General features: G+C 33.4%; 1 pseudogene; it reads left to right on the top strand.

Moving 5' to 3' along the window:
• The first annotated feature begins 5,715 nt into the window (after nucleotides 1–5,715).
• On the top strand, nucleotides 5,716–7,187 carry LOC139873400 (vinorine synthase-like; annotated as a pseudogene).
• The last annotated feature ends 19,081 nt before the right edge of the window (nucleotides 7,188–26,268 follow it).

Genomic DNA, 26,268 nt, shown 5'->3' with positions numbered 1-26,268 from the left:
AGTGGAAATCTTACTTGAACTTGTTTTCGTGTCATGATTCTGCTTCAAGAACTTTCAAGCCATCCAAGGATCTTTTGTAGCTAGATCTATTTTTATCATTTCCATTAGGTTTATCCACAAAACCTGAGGTAGTAATGATGTTCATAACATCATTCGATTCATATATATAAAACTACCTTATTCGAAGGTTTAAACTTGAAATTACTAGAACATAGTTTAGTTAATTCTAAACTTGTTCACAAACAAAAGTTAATCCTTCTAACTTGACTTTTAAAATCAACTAGACACATGTTCTATATCTATATGATATGCTAACTTAATGATTTAAAACCTGAAAACACGGAAAACACCGTAAAACTGGATATACGCCGTCGTAGTAACACCGCGGGCTGTTTTGGGTTAGTTAATTAAAAACTATGATAAACGTTGATTTAAAAGTTGTTCTTCTGGGAAAATTATTTTTATTATGAACATGAAACTATATCCAAAAATCATGATTAAACTCAAAGTGAAAGTATGTTTTCCAAAATGGTCATCTAGACGTCGTTCTTTCGACTAAAATGACTACCTTTACAAAAATGACTTGTAACCTGTATTTCTAACTATAAACTTATACTTTTTCTGTATAGATTCATAAACTTAAGTTCAATATGAAACCATAGCAATTGGATTCACTCAAAACGGATTTAAAACGAAGAAGTTATGGGTAAAACAAGATTGGATATTTTTACTTGTTGTAGCTACGTAAAAATTGGTAACAAATCTATATTAATCATATCCTAGCTAACTTATATTGTATAATACATATATTCTAATATATTATGTAATTTTAGGATACCATAGACACGTATGCAAATGTTTTGACATATCATATCGACCCATCTATATATATTATTTGGAACAACCATAGACACTCTATATGCAGTAATGTTGGAGTTAGCTATACAGGGTTGAGGTTGATTCCAAAAATATATATACTTTGAGTTGTGATCTAGCCTGATACGTGTATACACTGGGTCGTGGATTGGGTCAAGATAATATATATCAATTTATTTCTGTACATCTAACTATGGACAACTAGTTGTGGGTTACTAACGAGGACAGCTGACTTAATAAACTTAAAACATTAAAACGTATTAGAAATGTTGTAAATCTATTTTGAACATACTTTGATATATATGTACATATTTGTTATAGGTTCGTGAATCTACCAGTGGCCAAGTCTTACTTCCCGACGAAGTAAAAATCTGTGAAAGTGAGTTATAGTCCCACTTTTAAAATCTAATATTTTGGGATGAGAATACATGCAGTTTTATAAATGTTTTATGAAATAGACACAAGTAAATGAAACTACATTATATGGGTGAATGATCGAAGCCGAATATGCCCCTTTTGCTTGGTAACCTAAGAATTAGTAAACTGATCTACTAATTGACGCGAATCCTAAAGATAGATCTATTGGGCCTAACGAACCCCATCCAAAGTACCGGATGCTTTAGTACTTCGAATTCGTTTTTATCATGTCCGAAGGATTTCCCGGAATGATAGGGGATATTCTTATATGCATCTTGTTAATGTCGGTTACCAGGTGTTCACCATATGAATGATTTTTATCTCTATGTATGGGATGTATTGAAATATGAAATCTTGTGGTCTATTATTATGATTTGATAATATATAGGTTAAACCTATAACTCACCAACATTTTTGTTGACGTTTTAAGCATGTTTATTCTCAGGTGATTATTAAGAGCTTCCGCTGTTGTATACTAAAATAAGGACAAGATTTGGAGTCCATGCTTGTATGATATTATGTAAAACTGCATTCAAGAAACTTATTTTTGATGTAATATATTCATATTGTAAACCATTATGTAATGGTCGTGTGTAAACGGTATATTTTAGATTATCATTATTTGATAATCTACGTAATGCTTTTTAAACCTTTATCGATAAAATAAAGGTTATGGTTGTTTTAAAAATAAATGCAGTCTTTGAAAAACATCTCATATAGAGGTCAAAACCTCGCGACGAAATCAATTAATATGGAACGTTTATAATCAATATGAACGGGACATTTCAGTTGTCACATTCTCACAATGGGATTCACACAGTAAGATTCGCACAGGAACAGTTGAGATTCGTACTGAAATGGTTGAATTTCGCACAGGTGTCAGATTCGCACAGATGTCCGAATCTGATTCAAAGATGACAGTTATCAGTATCTGAAGCTGCAGGTGTACGAATCTGAGCAAAATCAATCAATTGACCAAATTCAAATGCAAAATCTTCTGCAATTTAATACTTATGCTCCGATTAACATCTTCACGTATCCATTCGAAGCAAAACACTAACAAATCTGCAGAATTCAAGGTGTACGAATATGTTCAAATTATGAACACAAAATCCAAAAATGAAATCTGATACATTTTTGAAGATGATTCCTGAACGAAAGTTGTTCCAAATCACTTTCCTAATGCTTGTTGATCAATAACACGCCCTGATTTCAACAATTTAGCACGAATTGAAATTTGAACGTTTTGGCTCCAAAACATCATATTAAGATCTGAAATTTGTTTGTTGATGAAAATAGAATTGGTTTGATGTGGAGGTTTCGATTTTTGATCAGGAACACAAATTTGTAATCCTTTTGATGATTCAACTTCGAATTCTGAAACTTCCAAATTCGAGTATGAAGATGTTCAAGGTTGAAGATGAAGATCATAAGCTGAGATTTTCTGTTTTTAATGAATTTATGAATCTGGAAGGAATTTTATATGAATCTGATAATCAGTAAGTGATTGTTAATTATTTAGGCTCTTTTTTGATGATTTTGGAGGTCTCCGATTATGAGTTTTTGGACAGAATTGAGATTCATACGGGGAAAAATGTCAGATTCTCTTAGTCACAAACACAAAATTCAATCTAGATTTGGACTAGATAAGATCTAGCACCCGTTCTAATACCAAATGTAGGACCCAATATCTATGAAGATCATATAGATGAGTATGAATGTATGCAGATTGTATGAATAAGGTATGAAGATTGATATGACGAATATTGAGAGGAAAAGTCAATTGGGCAATATTGACTTTTCCACAACTCTCTTGAACTCGATTTAGTGTTTTGGTTATGGGTGTGATGGACACTCAATAAGGATACCTTGGTATGCTATTTGTAGCCCTCGTCATTTCCCACCATTCTAAGACATGACACACAATCCATGCAATTTCTGAGGTTCTAACATTATGGGCTGCAACTCGGGCCTCAAGATTACCCAACATTTCTCATGTATGTCAATTTGATTCTTCACATTAAGCGGAAACTTTTTCGTTGAGCTGTTTCCTACATGTTGTGTCTCCGTTCCATATATAGATTACCCAACCGTGGTTGTTAATTAACGATGTCTAATTGGTTTGGTTGATGTTACATCTAATGGCCTATCTTGCTGTGATAATATGGGCTTATTCTTGACTAGTTCCTTGTGCAATGTTTTGTTCCTCTCAATTTATAATTGTCTTGATGATAAATTTTATATAATATTTCATAGTTCTCTCCCGAAAATAATGCAACTAGATAAAAATGTAACTAGATAATCAATGCTGCGCAAGAATGAATTAAATACTTGCGGTAGCATTCTAGCCTAAGGTATACATAGAATGTTCTATTTGTTTGAGTACAACAAATTCATCAAATGTTTATATTTTTTTTATTCACATTAACTAACATGTAAGGAGTAATAAATTTATAGGCATACTATTAAGAATATTCTTAGCACCACAAATTTTTACATAAGAATCAATAAACACATGCTCATTTATAATTATGTTAGTATTTTGATAAGAAAAATAAATTTTCTTCCAACCTAATTATCCTACATATGGTTCAATCCACATAAATCTATAACATGTGATATATACTTATTCTCTCCCCTTTCATAATTCGTTACTCAAACTAAGTGTAAATATATAATTAGGTATGTTGATAATTGATAAGGTCCATGTTTCAAATATTCATAAAACATGATCTCGAACTAGTGAAGCTCACTTTAACTACCGTGAATTTGATGTATCATTTTTTAGTTTCAACTCTAGAGGGTCCTCCATCATATATTATCATCAACATGTAGTTACTTGCCATAACATGTAGTTACTTGCCATGTATTTGCAATATTGTCAACAACATTAATGTTGATTTTGGTGATCGTCAATATTTTGTTGACGTAAAATAATTAAAGATTGTTGTTTTTGACTCGTAATATAATCTAAGATAATTATAATTATATAATTTATATTTATATTAGTAATTAGATATGATAACAAATGGGGTTTTTAGGGAGACCCTAAAAGTTAGAAGTATCTTTAACAAATTTAGAAAAGAATGACTTCGATGGTTTGGGCATGTTATGAGGTGCTCACTTACTGCACCTATTATGAGAGTAGAGGCCCTCACGATGGACGGTGTAAGAAGAATAGGTAGACCTAGATGTATGTGGGAGGACCGAGTGAAGATCGACATGAAGGAGCTTCTGTTGACCGAGGACATAACTTCTTATAAAAATGTGTGAAGGTCTAAATTAGCATAGACGAGAAAGACTTTTTTGGTCGATTACCTTTTTATACGATCATATATATATATATATATATATATATATATATATATATATATATATATATATATATATGTGTGTGTGTGTGTGTGTGTATGTGTGTGTGTGTGTGTATGTGTACCTATATATATAATATATATATATATATATATATATATATATATATATATATATATATATATATATATATATATATATATATATATATATATATATATATATATATATATATATATATATATATATAACTCAATGGGGTCCTGAAAATTTCTGTTACTAATTATATTAGAATGTTATTTTAGTGATAGTTTACTTGAAAAAAAATTATAAAGAAACAAACCATAAATATAAAAATAAATTTTAACCTAATTGTCTAAAATTATTCATTTTTTCAAAAACTATAAAGTTCTAGTTTAAATTCATGTTAAAATGTTAACCATTTTTTTACTTTGATTGACTTTGATTACCAAATTCGATTTTGACCCATCAATTAACGTTGACTATTTAATTAAACGGATTCTTGGAAATCGGAACGGATTGCTCTTGAAAATGATTAATAGGGAATAATGGGCGAGTAATCAGGTTTTTGCAACACTGACTATACCTAATCAGAAACTAGAGATGAAAAGCAAATTCAAGTCGCCAAAATTACGTTATATATCTTCTATAATAACAAAAAAATAAATATGCAGATAAATTTAAAGAAAATAACAATTGTAAAGAAAATAACTTTACGAAATCAGGAAGCGCAGTAACGTCTGTTTCTCAGGAGTTCCGCACAGGCTAAGTTGATTTATATAATCTGAATTTTATTTTTTAATATATGAGTTTTGGACTAATAAAATATATAGCACTTAGGCTAAACTAAATAGTTTAACATATCTCATTCTAAATCAATTAGAGGCAGCTACATAAATACTTTGGAATGAGCTTACTCTAGATTCATTACAATTGGACCAATTTGCGGGTTGTAGAGCTCCCCCTAGACTTCTTACCATATTCGCCTATTTGGTAGTTTTGTTTAGACTTCTGTTAAAATAGTAACGTCTTGCTCAATATAAATAGTAGGTCCTGTTTTGGGTAAAGCATCACTCCTTATTAATTTAATTATATTCAATTTAACTATTGAACAAGCTTAATATGGCTATGAAGGTTGAAAAGCAGTCAAGCAAATTGTTAAAACCCTTTGTTTCAACTCCTGAAACCCATCGTTATTATCGGATCAGTTTATTGGATGAGCTGATTGAAGAAACATTCCATTTAACTATTGTTCTTTTCTACCCCCAAAGTAACAAAATTAACTCAAATTTCACTGTTGAATTACAAAAATCCCTTGAGAAGACCTTAACACGATTCTACCCTCTTGCCGGTAGATATGTTGAAGATAAAAATATTATTGAGTGCAATGATGAAGGTGTTGGATTTATACACTCCAAAGTTAACATTAAACTTCAAGATTTTCTTGATTCTGAATTTGATGTTAATTTGGTTGATGAATTTATTCCATTTAAGACACGCCATATTTTTAATAACCCAATATTGACAATTCAAGAGACAACGTTCGAATGTGGAGGGGTAGCAGTTGGTGTAAGCGTTTCGCATAAGATCGTTGATGTATCAACTCTATGTACATTTCTAAACGAATGGGCTGCTACAAATTTCAAAGGAGAAAATCTTGCGACTAATTTTTCGGACAAAACTATATTTTTCAACTCTTCGTCTTTATTTCCTGGTCGTGGTTTACGTCCTATTTTAACAAATATCAGCGATGATATGTTAAGCAAGTACACAAGAATGAAATATTCTTTCAACGAGAGTGAAATATCAAGCATTAGAACAAAGGCTACCGCAAGTGGTAAATATAGCATTTGCAAATGGTCAAAGGTACAATTGGTATCAGCAATCATTTGGAATGCTCTTCGTCATGTTGATCAAACTAAGAGCAATAATTGTCCGAGAGAATATGTACTTGTACAAGCCGTAAACATAAGAGAAAAATGGCTACCTTAATACACAAACACTCTTGTGGGAATCTTTGTGCTATCTCGCACACAAGATATGGGAATAGGGAAACAACAACCAAGGAATTGGCGGATCTATTGACTTTTTCTGTCAAGAAAACATTAAATGATCTTTCAAAGGTATCTCATGATAGTAAAGAAGGGCAAACATTGGTTCTAAATTCGTTTTTAGATACCAAGAAGTATAATGAAGAATCATATTTTGTGGTTTTTTTTAGTAGCTGGTGTAGGTTCCCTTTTTATGAAACTGATTTTGGCTTTGGAAAGCCTATTTGGGCGACATGTGGGAGCTGTCCTGCAATAAATAGCACGATCTTGATGGATGATGCGGGAGGTAAGGGTGTAGAGGCATATGTCTATCTGGATAAACAAGACATCCCTCATTTTAAAGAAGCTCTAAATTCCGATGTTCTTGTTCGTTAAATCATGGGATTATTGCGGTCTTTATATTATTGTATGTTATCATGTAAGGCCTAAAGATATGCATGATTGATATTATTTTCTTATTTTCTTTTATTTAACGACTGGTGGTAAAATAAATATGTTAGATAACATATCAAGGCTATTACATGTACAACTATAATGAATAAAACTTGTGTGCACTTTTCTGTTATCATCTATTTCACTATAAATATATGTCTCGTATCAATTTTTTAACAACAATTTCTATACCGCTCACGCTATCATCTTCCGCAGTTGCATAACCCGCCCTCAATTGCTGCCATCGAAGCAACCCGGACCAATCTGAGGCCATGGCCGGTAAAACCCCCTCCCCACTGCCCCCGCAACGCAATATTCGAAAGGCAACCTTGGGTGAATTTCAAAGTCAGGGAATAGACGTGTGTGCAATGTTGTAGTTCCTGGGAGTCAAAATCCCGACCTCTATCAAATAGTGTTAAGCCACTACCACTTAAGCTACAATACAAAAATCTCTCATGTATCATTAGTTCACATATTATTAAATTGTGCAGTTTATAAGTTATCTCACACTTAGCCATATGTTTTGGGGCTTCTCTTTGTTCCACAACACCCCTTGTGGGGCTGTTGTGGAAGGGGATGTTGTGGGGGCAAACAACGAATTTGACGACGGGAAGGATGTATTTTGATTGGCCAAAAATTTTAATTTTATATTTCTTTATTCACCCAACTATTATATTTTAACAAATCACCCACAACAAGCACAACACAACATTTATCATAGTGGCCCTCCATCACACAACATTGTCACGTCAGTATAATTACCCATAACACCCAGAACTCCACAACACTACAACATTTTCATTTATCACAAGATATGGTCCACTACAACATGTTCATTTACCACAACAAATGGTCTTATAAGACAGCTCCCTATACTAAGCCCCGTGGTGGTGTGGTTTTATCACATGGCAAGCTAAAACACCCACGGTGCCTCTTACGGGGCATTGTGTGGGGCATGAGCGTGAGTATCAAACCTCGGTATTTACAACATTTTGTTAACCAATCAAATTTTTCTTTATTTTTTAATTCATATATTATTATTTTACTATTTTTTTCATTCAACTATAATTTAAATTTTAAATCTTACGAATCTTTCCACGATACTTGATGTTATGCGAGGTGTATATAAAATAGCTTTAAATTTCAGCAGGAAATACTATTAAATACGATACAATTTTACACAAGATATTTATTTATTTATAGAATGGATATACTTAAACCTTGCTACAACACTTATAGGCAGTGTACCTAATCGTACAGTAGTGTAGTTTTTAGTAAGTCCGGTTCGTTCCACAGGAAATCTTTTTCACAAAGCTTAACGCTATATTAGTTTAAATTTATAAAAATACAAATATATATATATAAGTAATATTATTATTATAAAGGGGGGTTTTTACCGTTTAATGACCGGTTTGTCGATTTTAAAACTTTAGTCGCAGTTAAAACCAAATGTAAAATAATAAATAAATACAAGACTTAATTTAAAGTGTAAAGTAAATAACGATAATGAAATTGCGAATAATAAAAGTGCGATAAAATAAACTTGCGATAATTAAAAAGTACGATAATTAGAAGTGCAATTAAATATAAAATAAAGGAAATTAAATATGAAATAAAAGAATTATGCTTATTTAAACTTCCATAATCATGATGTTTGACGTGTTGATTTTAGTTTTATGCCCATGGGTTAATTGTCCTTTGTCCTGGATTATTTAATATGTCAATACGGATTTTGTCCATAATAGTCCATCAGTCATAAATATAAAGAGCAAAAGCCTTCGTCAAATTATTCTTATTCCCGAAGTCAAATATTCCAACTAATTGGGGATTCGAATTGTAACAAGGTTTTAATACTTTGTTTAATGAATACACCATGTTATCGACTGCGTGTAAACCAAGGTTTTACTACTTTGTTAACAAGTACACCAATTACTCTTGAATGTAATTCACCCCTGTTTCAACAAGTCTATTAACTATTAATCCAGTTCCGTGTCCGGTAAAATGAATAATTATTGGTATTTATAGATATCCCGCCCACCGTACCCAGTCAAGCGTATGTGGTTATATATAAATACGTCGAATTATAAGTTTGTATATTAAATTAACAAGGTATTGTTTAGTTAATATAAAACCCATTAATAGCCCATAGTCTAATTTCCACAAGTGTCGTTCTTTTATCCAAACCCCAATTATGGTACAAAGCCCAATTAACCAATTTTAGTAATTAGCCCAACATCATGATTACTTCAGATTAAATAAGCATAATAATAACTTAGCTACGAGACATTAATTTAAAAAGGTTGAACATAACTTACAATGATTAAAAATAGCGTAGCGTTACACGGACAGAATTTCGACTTACACCCTTACAACTTTCGCTAACATACCCTTATTATTAGGATTAAAATTAAAATTAAAATTAAAATTAAAATATAAATATAAATATATACGTTTAGATAGATGGATGGATATATATTATGTGTTTTTGCGATCAGAATTCGTTTGCTTTTATAGGGAGTTTCAGTTTTTGGGGCTCCGCGACTCGCGGCATTTTTGCTCTTCAAACTCCGCGAGTCGCGGAGTTTGAAATTCCAGCTCACTCCAAATTGGATCTTAGTCTGCCGACGGTTTATTATATAATATAATATATATATATAATTTATATAATTAATTATATATTATATTATATTTATATACATAGTTAACTTGTAATTTTTAGTCCGTTGCGTCGAGCGTTGAGAGTTGACTCTGGTCCCGGTTCCGAATTTTCGAACGTCCTTGCGTACTATTTTATATCTTGTACTTTGCGTTTTGAATCTTGTACTCTTGTAATTTCGAGACGTTTCTTATCAATAATTGGAACCTCTTTGATTGTCTTTTGTACTTTTGAGCTTTTTGGTCGTTTGCGTCTTCAATTCGTCGAATCTGTCTTTTATCTTCACCTTTTATTTTTTTAAATGAATATCACTTGTAAATAGAATAATTGCAACTAAAAGCTTGTCTTTCTTGAGGAATAATGCAATGAAATATATGTTCGTTTTTAGCATTATCAAATATTCCCACACTTGAGCGTTGCTTGTCCTCAAGCAATATCGTCTTAAAATACTAGAATCACTTCTTTATTCTTCACACTTTGTACATCAGTGATTTCTATACGGCGGTATAAACAATGGTAGTAACGATATGGTTTACAGTCCCACATGACTATAAAAATTTAGATCCACTAAGGAAATTGGATCTTTATGAAAACATTTGATCTTTTGAAAATTAAATCTAGTTTTTACCCTAGATAAGTTTTCCGGAATAACCCTTCACCGGTGTTTGCAAAATATTTTTGTGGGTTTGGTGGGTTTCAGATTTGAAAATTTTAGCTCAAAACTTATGGTTTTGTGTCATCCACTTGCTAACCTTGTATTTGGAAAGCAACACGTCCAGTTTACTTGTCCCGTATATTACCTTTCGGTAAACTACCGTCCGGTTGTAAAGGAAAGCGTTGAACAAGCAACTGTTAAGGCAATGTCCCTTGACATGCTTTTAATTATGGTCTATAACGTGTCAGACGCAATTACTATCCTTGGTAGGAGCAATAGTAAAGCTCACCCTTATAATTTGTAGGTTTGGCACAAGGTCCTGTCTTTGACCACTATGCAACCACCGTTCTTACGGTTGACACCCGATTTGGTTCAGGTGACCTAATGAATTCTAGGTGAATTCCTAGGATTTTACGTTCAATGGTAATGAACGCATTGAAAATGGGTTTTTAGAAAACAAATCGGTTTGTAATTTTAATCAAAATATTTTCTCGTTCAGGCTCGAGTTTAGATATCATTGAATTCCATGAGTTTGTAATTCTCAATCTTTAAGGTCAATCTCAAGGATTGAGTAATATCAGGCTTAAAAGCTGATTTTTGGTCTTTTAAGGAGATTATCCTTTCTGGGGATCTGATTCATTAGTCTTATCCAGCTAATTTGTATGGTGCCCACCCATTTTACGAGATAAATTCTTCTCATGGTTAGGATAAATCTGACCACTTGGCGACCCTGTTTAATGGTGAGGTCCGTGGATTTCCTGCTGATTTTAGTGATGACTTTTCTAGGTTTTTCGTCAACCTACAGCTGGTCTGGACGGCAACTTCTTGACCTAAATCAAGAAGCGCGTGTCTTTTTCGGAAGACTTTACTTCCTTTTAATGATGGAATTGATTCATCGTGTAGATCCATCTCTTCTTTTCTTTCATCGGGTAAAACAGTTTAGTTTAGTCCAAAGCAAAAGTATTTTCAGTTATTTATACAAAAATATGTGACATATGTTTTGAATAACTTGGAGAATTTTCCCACACTTGGCTTTTATTTTCCTTTTTATTGTCCTCTATTCCATTTTAAATGAATTTTAACATTTTGGTTTGTTTATCAATTTATGTCCTTTCCGAGGTAACAATAATTTCGGTGTTAAAACCTAGTTTTATCGTTCATAAATATGTATAAACATGATTTTGAGTTCATTTAATTAAAAATTTTGAAAAATTTTACTAGAATTGGGTAGTCAGTATATAAGACTAGGGCTGTTCTTTATTATCAGAGAGCACTAGATTCTAATATAACTACTACTTTACTAGTATTTCTAATGGTAACCAAGTGTATAAAGTAAAAATTTTAAAATCCGAAAGAATTTAACCCCTTCCCACACTTAAGATCTTGCAATGCCCTCATTTGCAAGAAATCAGTAACAATTTAAATTATTGAGGGTGATTTGTGTGAAAATGATTAAATTTTACCAAAGTTTCCAAACATATTTGTGTTTGTTTGCTGAATGATAAATGGTGCACATCATTTGTTCATTCCGTCTTGTTGTTATTTCACATATATTTTGCATCTTGTCGTCAAAATTAGTTGTTTTTGCTGAACTTAATGCCAGTCTTTGAAAATACGTTGTTTTACCCTGTTGTGTACATAAGATAAACTGCAAACATATATACATATTTTTGAAGTTTGGTATATTACCCCACATTCAAAAATTATTAAAATCTAAGAATAAAAGTTAAAAATTATAAAAACTATTACAATATTAACATAAGTATTAAACGTATCAACATTACAAATTACAAAATAAATAAAACTAAGTAGACTAGGGATGATACTGATACCAATAGGGGTTCCATACATAACCATAGGTGCTATAAAATGCTTCGGCTGGGTTATACGTAGGATACGGTGGTTGAATCTCTATAGACCAGGGAGGGAATATGGGCTTTGGAGTAGGAATATAGTTTCTACCTATATGTTGGCAATAAGCTATGATTTAGTTTTGATGAACTTGCCAATCTTCAAATGCTCTCTGTCTAGCATTTTCGTACTCCTGTGAAGCTATAAACCTTTGCATTTCTTGCATTTCATTTCCCCCTCCTACATTACCTTGTTGTTGGTTTCTCTCAACCTGTGGATGTCTACCATGGTATTGTACTGCGGCGTTATTTCGCCTCTTCAAAACTTTCGCACCATGGTATACATTTAAACCTATTGTATCGCGGGGTACTGGTTCTTCGACTAATAATCCCCCCCGACTTATATCCACACCGAGATATTCAGCAATCAAAGTAATAAATATACCACCTCCAATTATGCTATGCGGTCTCATCCCCCTAACCATAGCTGATAAATAATAACCCACACAATAAGGTATACTTACAGCGCTTTGTGGGTCTCGAATACACATATGGTAAAACAAATCCTGTTCATTTACCTTTTCCTTGTTCTTACCTCTTTGTGTAATTGAATTAGCTAAAAACCTATGAATTACTCTTAATTCAGCTCTATCTATATCCAAATAAGAGTAATTTCCCCCTTTGAATCGGTGATGGCTTGTCATTTGACTCCATACACCATGTGTATCAAAATTTTCATCTATCTTTCTACCATTTAGTATCAACCCTCTACAATCGGCAGATGCTAACTCCTCAGGCGTATATATACGTAAAGCCTGAGCCATGTCTAGTAAAGAAATGTGGCGCATCGAACCTCCTAACAAAAATCTAATAAAAGATCGATCGGTTAAACTAGCTACCCGATCATTTAATTCTATACTACACAACAATTCTTCACACCATACTTTATATACAGGTCTACGCACGGTGAATAAACGTACCCAGTCGTTAAAAGTAGAATTACCATACCTCTGTGCAAGTAATTCCCTAATTGGCCCGGCCAATTCTACAGCTTCTAATGGTCCCCATTCTATGACCCTAGGTACCTCAACAACTTTAGAATGAAGAGTATGCAAACCCCTTTGGTATTTTGGATAATCTATCCAAAGTCTGTCAAATCTCAGATTCGGGTGCAAATCTTCCAAGTGCATATCAGAAAATGTCATGACTGGATGAGGTATATCTTGTTTGTAGTAGTTATCCACCCCCTGTTGTTCCGCATTCTCAGCAGGAGCATTGCGAGCTTGGGATGAAGATTCACCCCTTTCAGTCTGCAAAACACATCAAACACAATTTTTGTGCATCCAAATATGCATTAGTGTCAGCAAAATCATCAATCAAAATAATTACAATGACATGATCAATTTATATTAAACTTAAGCTCATTTTCATATTTTCATCAAATCTACACTTTTTCAAATAAGCATATACGAAAATGTTCGCCAAGTTCATAAGCATTCAACTCAAATAACATGTCAAAATAATTATCACTAGCAATTAAACAAGTTTCAAATGGCATTATCTCTCAAAAATCAAGTTCATGAATTTTTAGACTTGAAAAAGTCCACTTTAATTCTCAAAATCATGTTTAGGCTCAAAGTTTGGATTATTTAACTACCTAAACATGTTACACTACTTAATTTAGCAACAATTCATGACAAAAATCGGCCATAACCTGTTTATATCAAAAAGCCCCAAATTTCTCAAGAACACAATGAAATGTCCCGTTCTTATTGATTAAAAACGTTCCATATTAATTGATTTCGTTGCGAGGTTTTGACCTCTATATGAGACGTTTTTCAAAGACTGCATTCATTTTAAAACAAACCATAACCTTTATTTCATCAATAAAGGTTTAAAAAGCTTTACGTAGATTATCAAATAATGATAATCTAAAATATCCTGTTTACACACGACCATTACATAATGGTTTACAATACAAATATGTTACAATAAAATAAGTTTCTTGAATGCAGTTTTTACACAATATCATACAAGCATGGACTCCAAATCTCGTCCTTATTTAAGTATGCAACAGCGGAAGCTCTTAATAATCACCTGAGAATAAACATGCTTAAAACGTCAACAAAAATGTTGGTGAGTTATAGGTTTAACCTATATATATCAAATCATAATAATAGACCACAAGATTTCATATTTCAATACACATCCCATACATAGAGATAAAAATCATTCATATGGTGAACACCTGGTAACCGACATTAACAAGATGCATATATAAGAATATCCCCATCATTCCGGGACACCCTTCGGATATGATATAAATTTTGAAGTACTAAAGCATCCGGTACTTTGGATGGGGTTTGTTAGGCCCAATAGATCTATCTTTAGGATTCGCGTCAATTAGGGTGTCTGTTCCCTAATTCTTAGATTACCAGACTTAATAAAAAGGGGCATATTCGATTTCGATAATTCAACCATAGAATGTAGTTTCACGTACTTGTGTCTATTTTGTAAATCATTTATAAAACCTGCATGTATTCTCATCCCAAAAATATTAGATTTTAAAGGTGGGACTATAACTCACTTTCACAGATTTTTACTTCGTCGGGAAGTAAGACTTGGCCACTGGTTGATTCACGAACCTATAACAATATATACATATATATCAAAGTATGTTCAAAATATATTTACAACACTTTTAATATATTTTGATGTTTTAAGTTTATTAAGTCAGCTGTCCTCGTTAGTAACCTACAACTAGTTGTCCACAGTTAGATGTACAGAAATAAATCGATAAATATTATCTTGAATCAATCCACGACCCAGTGTATACGTATCTCAGTATTGATCACAACTCAAACTATATATATTTTGGAATCAACCTCAACCCTGTATAGCTAACTCCAACATTCACATATAGAGTATCTATGGTTGTTCCGGAATATATATAGATGTGTCGACATGATAGGTCGAAACATTGTATACGTGTCTATGGTATCTCAAGATTACATAATATACAATACAAGTTGATTAAGTTATGGTTGGAATAGATTTGTTACCAATTTTCACGTAGCTAAAATGAGAAAAATTATCCAATCTTGTTTTACCCATAACTTCTTCATTTTAAATCTATTTTGAGTGAATCAAATTGCTATGGTTTCATATTGAACTCTATTTTATGAATCTAAACAGAAAAAATATAGGTTTATAGTCAGAAAAAAAAGTTACAAGTCGTTTTTGTAAAGGTAGTCATTTCAGTCGAAAGAACGACGTCTAGATAACCATTTTAGAAAACATACTTCCACTTTGAGTTTAACCATAATTTTTGGATATAGTTTCATGTTCATAATAAAAATCATTTTCTCAGAATAACAACTTTTAAATCAAAGTTTATCATAGTTTTTAATTAACTAACCCAAAACAGCCCGCGGTGTTACTACGACGGCGTAAATCCAGTTTTACGGTGTTTTTCGTGTTTCCAGGTTTTAAATCATTAAGTTAGCATATCATATAGATATAGAACATGTGTTTAGTTGATTTTAAAAGTCAAGTTAGAAGGATTAACTTTTTTTTGCGAACTAGTTTAGAATTAACTAAACTATGTTCTCGTGATTACAAGTTTAAACCTTCGAATAAGATAGCTTTATATGTATGAATCGAATGATGTTATGAACATCATTACTACCTTAAGTTCCTTGGATAAACCTACTGGAAAATAGAAAAATAGATCTAGCTTCAATGGATCTTTGGATGACTCGAAGTTCTTGAAGCAGAATCATGACACTAAAACAAGTTCAAGTAAGATCATCACTTGAAATAAGATTGTTATAGTTATAGAAATTGAACCAAAGTTTGAATATGATTATTACCTTGTATTAGAATGATAACATACTATAAGAAACAAAGATTTCTTGAGGTTGTATGATCACCTTACAAGATTGGAAGTGAGCTAGCAAACTTGAAAGTATTCTTGATTTTATGTAACTAGAACTTGTAGAATATATGAAGAACACTTAGAACTTGAAGATAGAACTTGAGAGAGATCAATTAGATGAAGAAAATTGAAGAATGAAAGTATTTGTAGGTGTTTTTGGTCGTTGGTGTATGGATTAGATATAAAAGATATGTAATTTTGTTTTCATGTAAATAAGTCATGAATGATTACTCATATTTTTGTAATTTTATGAGATATTTCATGCTAGTTGCCAAATGATGGTTCCCACATGTGTTAGGTGACTCACATGGGCTGCTAAGAGCTGATCATTGGAGTGTATATACCAATAGTACATACATCTAAAAGCTGTGTATTGTACGAGTACGAATACGGGTGCATACGAGTAGAATTGTTGATGAAACTGAACGAGGATGTAATTGTAAGCATTTTTGTTAAGTAGAAGTATTTTGATAAGTGTATTGAAGTCTTTCAAAAGTGTATACATACATATTAAAACACTACATGTATATACATTTTAACTGAGTCGTTAAGTCATCGTTAGTCGTTACATGTAAGTGTTGTTTTGAAACCTTTAGGTTAACGATCTTGTTAAATGTTGTTAACCCAATGTTTATAATATCAAATGAGATTTTAAATTATTATATTATCATGATATTATCATGTATGAATATCTCTTAATATGATATATATACATTAAATGTCTTTACAACGATAATCGTTACATATATGTCTCGTTTAAAAATCATTAAGTTAGTAGTCTTGTTTTTACATATGTAGTTCATTGTCAATATACTTAATGATATGTTTACTTATCATAGTATCATGTTAACTATGTATATATATATATATATATATATATATATATATATATATATATATATATATATATATATATATATATATATATATATATATATATATATATATATATATATATATATATATATATATATATATATATATATATATATATATATATATATGTCATCATATAGTTTTTACAAGTTTTAACATTCGTGAATCACCGGTCAACTTGGGTGGTCAATTGTCTATATGAAACATATTTCAATTAATCAAGTCTTAACAAGTTTGATTGCTTAACATGTTGGAAACATTTAATCATGTAAATATCAATCTCAATTAATATATATAAACATGGAAAAGTTCGGGTCACTACAGTACCTACCCGTTAAATAAATTTCGTCCCGAAATTTTAAGCTGTTGAAGGTGTTGATGAATCTTCTGGAAATAGATGCGGGTATTTATTCTTCATCTGATCTTCACGCTCCCAGGTGAACTCGGGTCCTCTACGAGCATTCCATCGAACCTTAACAATTGGTATCTTGTTTTACTTAAGTCTTTTAACCTCACGATCCATTATTTCGACGGGTTCTTCGATAAATTGAAGTTTTTCGTTGATTTGGATTTCATCTAACGGAATAGTGAGATCTTCTTTAGCAAAACATTTCTTCAAATTCGAGACGTGGAAAGTGTTATGTACAGCCGCGAGTTGTTGAGGTAACTCAAGTCGGTAAGCTACTGGTCCGACACGATCAATAATCTTGAATGGTCCAATATACCTTGGATTTAATTTCCCTCGTTTACCAAATCGAACAACGCCTTTCCAAGGTGCAACTTTAAGCATGACCATCTCTCCAATTTCAAATTCTATATCTTTTCTTTTAATGTCAGCGTAGCTCTTTTGTCGACTTTGGGCGGTTTTCAACCGTTGTTGAATTTGGATGATCTTCTCGGTAGTTTCTTATATAATCTCCTGACCCGTAATCTGTCTATCCCCCACTTCACTCCAACAAATCGGAGACCTGCACTTTCTACCATAAAGTGCTTCAAACGGCGCCATCTCAATGCTTGAATGGTAGCTGTTGTTGTAGGAAAATTCTGCTAACGGTAGATGTCGATCCCAACTGTTTCCGAAATCAATAACACATGCTCGTAGCATGTCTTCAAGCGTTTGTATCGTCCTTTCGCTCTGCCCATTAGTTTGTGGATGATAGGCAGTACTCATGTCTAGACGAGTTCCTAATGCTTGCTGTAATGTCTGCCAGAATCTTGAAATAAATCTGCCATCCCTATCAGAGATAATAGAGATTGGTATTCCATGTCTGGAGACGACTTCCTTCAAAAATGTTTCTTAAGATCCTTGTACATCTTTCCCGTTCCAGGATGTATTGAGTATCTGGTTTTATGAGCTTCTCTAAGTACCATTTCTCTCATATCTCCAAATTTTGGTACCCAAATCCTTTCAGCCCTATACCGGGTTCCGTCTTCCCGAATATTAAGATGCTTCTCCGATCCTTTGGGTATTTCATCCTTTAAATTTCCCTCTTTTAAAACTCCTTGTTGCGCCTCCTTTATTTGAGTAGTAAGGTTATTATGAATCATTATATTCATAGATTTTACTCGAATGGGTTCTCTGTCCTTCCTGCTCAAGGCATCGGCTACCACATTTGCCTTCCCCGGGTGGTAACGAATCTCAAAGTCGAAATCATTCAATAATTCAATCCACCTACGCTGCCTCATATTCAGTTGTTTCTGATTAAATATGTGTTGAAGACTTTTGTGGTCGGTATATATAATACTTTTGACCCCATACAAGTAGTGCCTCCAAGTCTTTAATGCAAAAACAACCGCGCCTAATTCCAAATCATGCGTCGTATAATTTTGTTCGTGAATCTTCAATTGTCTAGACGCATAAGCAATCACCTTCGTTCGTTGCATTAATACACAACCGAGACCTTGCTTTGATGCATCACAATAAATCACAAAATCATCATTCCCTTCAGGCAATGACAATATAGGTGCCGTAGTTAGCTTTTTCTTCATAACTGAAACGCTTTCTCTTGTTCATCATTCCATTCAAATTTCTTCCCTTTATGCGTTAATGCAGTCAAGGGTTTTGCTATTCTGGAAAAGTCTTGGATGAACCTTCTGTAGTAACCAGCTAGTCCTAAAAACTGGCGTATGTGTTTCGGAGTTTTTGGGGTTTCCCACTTTTCAACAGTTTCTATCTTTGTCGGATCCACCTTAATACCTTCTTTGTTCACTATGTGACCGAGGAATTGAACTTCTTCCAACCAAAATGCACACTTTGAAAACTTAGCGTACAATTCTTCCTTCCTCAATACTTCTAACACCTTTCTCAAATGTTCACCGTGTTCTTGGTCATTCTTTGAGTAAATAAGTATGTCATCAATGAAAACAATGACAAACTTGTCAAGGTATGGTCCACACACTCGGTTCATAAGGTCCATGAACACAGCTGGTGCGTTAGTTAAACCAAACGACATAACCATAAACTCGTAATGACCGTAACGTGTTCTGAAAGCAGTCTTTGGAATATCATCTTCTTTCACCCGCATTTGATGATACCCGGAACGTAAGTCAATCTTTGAATAAACAGACGAGCCTTGTAGTTGATCAAATAAGTCGTCGATTCTCGGTAGTGGGTAGCGGTTCTTGATGGTAAGTTTGTTCAACTCTCGGTAGTCGATACACAACCTGAATGTACCATCTTTCTTCTTGACAAACAAAACAGGAGCTCCCCACGGTGATGTGCTTGGTCGAATGAAACCACGCTCTAAAAGTTCTTGTAATTGGCTTTGCAGTTCTTTCATCTCGCTGGGTGCGAGTCTGTAAGGAGCACGAGCTATTGGTGCAGCTCCTGGTACAAGATCTATTTGAAATTCAACGGATCGATGTGGGGGCAATCCCGGTAATTCTTTCGGAAATACATCGGGAAATTCTTTTGCAATGGGAACACCATTGATGCTCTTTTCTTCAGTTTGTACTTTCTCGACGTGTGCTAGAACAGCATAGCAACCTTTTCTTATTAGTTTTTGTGCCTTCAAATTACTAATAAGATGTAGCTTCGTGTTGCCTTTTTCTCCGCACACCATTAAGGGTTTTCCTTTTTCTCGTATAATGCGAATTGCATTTTTGTAACAAACGATCTCTGCTTCACATCTTTCAACCAGTCCATACCGATTATTCCATCAGAACTCCCTAACTCTACTGGTATCAAATCAATCTTAAATGTTTCGCTAACCAGTTTAATTTCTCGATTCCGACATATATTATCTGCTGAAATTAATTTACCATTTGCTAATTCGAGTAAAAATTTACTATCCAAAGGCGTCAATGGACAACTTAATTTAGCACAAAAATCTCTACTCATATAGCTTCTATCCGCACCCGAATCAAATAAAACGTAAGCAGATTCATTGTCAATAAGAAACGTACCCGTAACAAGCTCCGGGTCTTCCTGTGCCTCTGCCGCATTAATATTGAAAACTCTTCTGCGGCCTTGTCCATTCGTGTTCTCCTGGTTCGGGCAATTTCTAATAATGTGGCCCGGTTTTCCACATTTATAACAAACTACATTGGCATAACTTGCTCCGACACTACTTGCTCCGCCATTACTCGTTCCGACACCATTTGTTCCTTTCGTTATATTAACCCCTGGTCCGTAGACCTCACACTTCGCCGCGCTATGACCATTTCTTTTACACTTGTTGCAAAATTTGGTGCAGAACCCCGAGTGATACTTTTCACACCTTTGGCATAGCTGCTTCTGATTGTTGTTGTTGTTGCGGTTATTATTGTTGTTGGGATGATTGTTGTAGTTGATGTTGTTGTTGTTGTTGTTGTTGTTGTTGTTGTTATTGTTGTTGGGCCGTTTGTTGTAGTTGCGATTGATGTTGCGATTGTTGGGATAATTGTTGCGATTATTGTTGTAATTGCTGTTGTTGTTGTATTGGTGATTCTTATCACCGTTTTCCTCCCACTTTCTTTTGACTTGCTTCACATTGGCCTCTTCAGCAGTCTGTTCTTTAATTCTTTCTTCAATCTGGTTCACTAGTTTGTGAGCCATTCTACATGCCTGTTGTATGCAGGCGGGCTCGTGTGAACTTATATCTTCTTGGATTCTTTCCGGTAATCCTTTCACAAATGCGTCGATCTTCTCTTCCTCATCTTCGAATGCTCCCGGACACAATAGGCACAATTCTGTGAATCGTCTTTCGTACGTGGTAATATCAAATCCTTGGGTTCGTAACCCTCTAAGTTCTGTCTTGAGCTTATTGACCTCGGTTCTGGGACGGTACTTCTCGTTCATCAAGTGCTTGAATGCTGACCACGGTAGTGCGTACGCATCATCTTGTCCCACTTGCTCTAGATAGGTATTCCACCATGTTAACGCAGAACCTGTGAAGGTATGCGTAGCGTACTTCACTTTGTCCTCTTCAGTACACTTACTTATGGCAAACACCGATTCGACCTTCTCGGTCCACCGTTTCAATCCGATCGGTCCTTCGGTTCCATCAAATTCCAAAGGTTTGCAGGCAGTGAATTCTTTGTAGGTGCATCCTACACGATTTCCTGTACTGCTAGATCCAAGGTTATTGTTGGTATGTAGCGCAGCCTGTACTGCGGCTATGTTTGAAGCTAGAAAAGTACGGAATTCCTCTTCATTCATATTCACGGTGTGTCGAGTAGTCGGTGCCATTTCCTTCAAAATAGTCAAATGGAACAAGTTAATCATACAGAATATTAAGAGTAGTTAATAGTATTTCGTAGCATAATATGAACTCATTTATAAAAGCTTTTTCTTCATATTAGCGTTTTATAAGTTTAAATTCGGGTAGTACCTACCCGTTAAGTTCATACTTAGTAGCTAATATACAATTCAACTACTACAATTCTATATGAAAAACTGATTATAATAATATTTCGCGTTCAAACTTTTACACAATATTTTACAAACTTACAATACCGCTTATTTTACATATAGCATGAAATATAGCACACAATAAATTTGATACAAGATGGTTGTGAAGATAATTCTAGCTAGTACACAAGTCGTTCAGCAAAGGCAATAAAGACACGTAATTCATACATCCAAAAACAAGTCATGCATTCTGGTTTTACTAGGATTACTTCCCATCCTTGGTCTTGTGGAACATAACCGTTATGGCCGTTGATAAGACAGCGTGTTGTAACGTCGTCAAAGGGACGAGGGTTACGTAATGTCCAACAGTCCCGTAACAATCTAAAAACCTTATTTCTTACCCCAATTACCGACTCCGTCACTTGTGGGAACGTTTTGTTTAATAGTTGTAGCCCGATGTTCTTGTTCTCACTTTGGTGAGAAGCGAACATTACTAATCCGTAAGCATAACATGCTTCTTTATGTTTCATGTTAGCCACTTTTTCTAAATCACGAAGTCCAATATTTGGATATATTTAGTCAAAATAATTTCTTAACCCATTGCGTAAAATAGAATTTGGGTTCCCCGCAATATATGCGTCAAAGTAAACACATCGTAACTTATGGATTTCCCAATGTGATATCCCCCATCTTTCGAACGAAAGCCTTTTATAAACCAAGGCATTCTTGGAACGTTCTTCGAATGCCTTACAAACTGATCTCGCCTTAAATAGTTGTGCCGAAGAATTCTGACCGACTCTAGACAAGATTTCATCAATCATGTCTCCGGGTAGGTCTCTTAAAATATTGGGTTGTCTATCCATTTTGTGTTTTTATACTGTAAAATAGACAAGAGTTAGATTCATAAAAAAAAATACTTATTAATACAAGCAATTTTTACATATATCATAAAGCATAAGCACACTATATTATATATATTACACCACACGAATACAACTATCTTATTCCGTCTCGCTTGTTTCTTCTTCTTCGGTTTTGGTTCGTTTTGCCAAGTTTCTAGGGATATATGATGTTCCCCTAATACGAGCCGTCGTTTTCCACGTTGGTTTAGAAAAACCTGGTGGTTTAGAGGTTCCCGGGTCATTGTTACAACTTAAGGACTTCGGGGGTTGACGATACATATAAAGTTCATCGGGGTTGGAATTAGATTTCTCTATTTTTATGCCCTTTCCCTTATTATTTTCTTTTGCCTTTTTAAATTCAGTTGGGGTAATTTCTATAACATCATCAGAATTCTCGTCGGAATCCGATTCATCGGAGAATTGGTAATCCTCCCAATATTTTGCTTCCTTGGCGGAAACACCATTGACCATAATTAACCTTGGTTAGTTGGTTGAGGATTTTCTTTTACTTAACCATTTTATTATTTCCCCCACCGGTTCTATTTCTTCATCCGGTTCCGATTCTTCTTCTGGTTCCGATTCTTCTTCCGGTTCCGACTCTTCTTTCGGTTCCTCTTCGGGAACTTGTGAATCAGTCCACGAATCATTCCAATTTACATTTGACTCTTCATTATTATTAGGTGAGTCAATGGGACTTGTTCTAGAGGTAGACATCTATCACATAATATTAAACGCGTTAAGAGATTAATATATCACATAATATTCACATGTTAAAAATATATAGTTTCCAACAAAATTTGTTAAGCAATCATTTTTCAAGTAAACACGGTCGAAGTCCAGACTCACTAATACATCCTAACAAACTTGATAAGACACACTAATGCAAAATTCTGGTTCTCTAAGACCAATGCTCGGATACCAACTGAAATGTCCCGTTCTTATTGATTAAAAACGTTCCATATTAATTGATTTCGTTGCGAGGTTTCGACCTCTATATGAGACGTTTTTCAAAGACTGCATTCATTTTAAAACAAACCATAACCTTTATTTCATCAATAAAGGTTTAAAAAGCTTTACGTAGATTATCAAATAATGATAATCTAAAATATCCTGTTTACACACGACCATTACATAATGGTTTACAATACAAATATGTTACAATAAAATAAGTTTCTTGAATGCAGTTTTTACACAATATCATACAAGCATGGACTCCAAATCTCGTCCTTATTTAAGTATGCAACAGCGGAAGCTCTTAATAATCACCTGAGAATAAACATGCTTAAAACGTCAACAAAAATGTTGGTGAGTTATAGGTTTAACCTATATATATCAAATCATAATAATAGACCACAAGATTTCATATTTCAATACACATCCCATACATAGAGATAAAAATCATTCATATGGTGAACACCTGGTAACTGACATTAACAAGATGCATATATAAGAATATCCCCATCATTCCGGGACACCCTTCGGATATGATATAAATTTTGAAGTACTAAAGCATCCGGTACTTTGGATGGGGTTTATTAGGCCCAATAGATCTATCTTTAGGATTCGCGTCAATTAGGGTGTCTGTTCCCTAATTCTTAGATTACCAGACTTAATAAAAAGGGGCATATTCGATTTCGATAATTCAACCATAGAATGTAGTTTCACGTACTTGTGTCTATTTTGTAAATCATTTATAAAACCTGCATGTATTCTCATCCCAAAAATATTAGATTTTAAAAGTGGGACTATAACTCACTTTCACATATTTTTACTTCGTCGGGAAGTAAGACTTGGCCACTGGTTGATTCACGAACCTATAATAATATATACATATATATCAAAGTATGTTCAAAATATATTTACAACACTTTTAATATATTTTGATGTTTTAAGTTTATTAAGTCAGCTGTCCTCGTTAATAACCTACAACTAGTTTTCCACAGTTACATGTACAGAAATAAATCGATAAATATTATCTTGAATCAATCCACGACCCAGTGTATATGTATCTCAGTATTGATCACAACTCAAACTATATATATTTTGGAATCAACCTCAACCCTGTATAGCTAACTCCAACATTCACATATAGAGTGTCTATGGTTGTTCCGGAATATATATAGATGTGTCGACATGATAGGTCGAAACATTATATACGTGTCTATGGTATCTCAAGATTACATAATATACAATACAAGTTGATTAAGTTATGGTTGGAATAGATTTGTGACCAATTTTCACGTAGCTAAAATGAGAAAAATTATCCAATCTTGTTTTACCCATAACTTCTTCATTTTAAATCCATTTTGAGTGTATCAAATTGCTATGGTTTCATATTGAACTCTATTTTATGAATCTAAACAGAAAAAGTATAGGTTTATAGTCAGACAAAAAAGTTACAAGTCGTTTTTGTAAAGGTAGTCATTTCAGTCGAAAGAACGACGTCTAGATGACCATTTTAGAAAACATACTTCCACTTTGAGTTTAACCATAATTTTTGGATATAGTTTCATGTTCATAATAAAAATCATTTTCTCAGAATAACAACTTTTAAATCAAAGTTTATCATAGTTTTTAATTAACTAACCCAAAACAGCCCGCGGTGTTACTACGACGGCGTAAATCCAGTTTTACGGTATTTTTCGTGTTTCCAGGTTTTAAATCATTAAGTTAGCATATCATATAGATATATAACATGTGTTTAGTTGATTTTAAAAGTCAAGTTAGAAGGATTAACTTTTGTTTGCGAACAAGTTTAGAATTAACTAAACTATGTTCTAGTGATTACAAGTTTAAACCTTCGAATAAGATAGCTTTATATGTATGAATCGAATGATGTTATGAATATCATTACTACCTTAAGTTCCTTGGATAAACCTACTGGAAAATAGAAAAATAGATCTAGCTTCAATGGATCTTTGGATGGCTCGAAGTTCTTGAAGCAGAATCATGACACGAAAACAAGTTCAAGTAAGATCATCACTTGAAATAAGATTGTTATAGTTATAGAAATTGAACCAAAGTTTGAATATGATTATTACCTTGTATTAGAATGATAACCTACTATAAGAAACAAAGATTTCTTGAGGTTGTATGATCACCTTACAAGATTGGAAGTGAGCTAGCAAACTTGAAAGTATTCTTGATTTTATGTAACTAGAACTTGTAGAATATATGAAGAACACTTAGAACTTGAAGATAGAACTTGAGAGAGATCAATTAGATGAAGAAAATTGAAGAATGAAAGTGTTTGTAGGTGTTTTTGGTCGTTGGTGTATGGATTAGATATAAAGGATATGTAATTTTGTTTTCATGTAAATAAGTCATGAATGATTACTCATATTTTTGTAATTTTATGAGATATTTCATGCTAGTTGCCAAATGATGGTTCCCACATGTGTTAGGTGACTCACATGGGCTGCTAAGAGCTGATCATTGGAGTGTATATACCA

The sequence above is a fragment of the Rutidosis leptorrhynchoides genome, chromosome 10 (assembly GCF_046630445.1).
Source record: "Rutidosis leptorrhynchoides isolate AG116_Rl617_1_P2 chromosome 10, CSIRO_AGI_Rlap_v1, whole genome shotgun sequence".
Classification (NCBI taxonomy): Eukaryota; Viridiplantae; Streptophyta; class Magnoliopsida; order Asterales; family Asteraceae; genus Rutidosis; species Rutidosis leptorrhynchoides.
The sequence above is the reverse complement of the archived record's forward strand: the minus strand, read 5'-3'. Positions and strand labels throughout refer to the sequence as shown.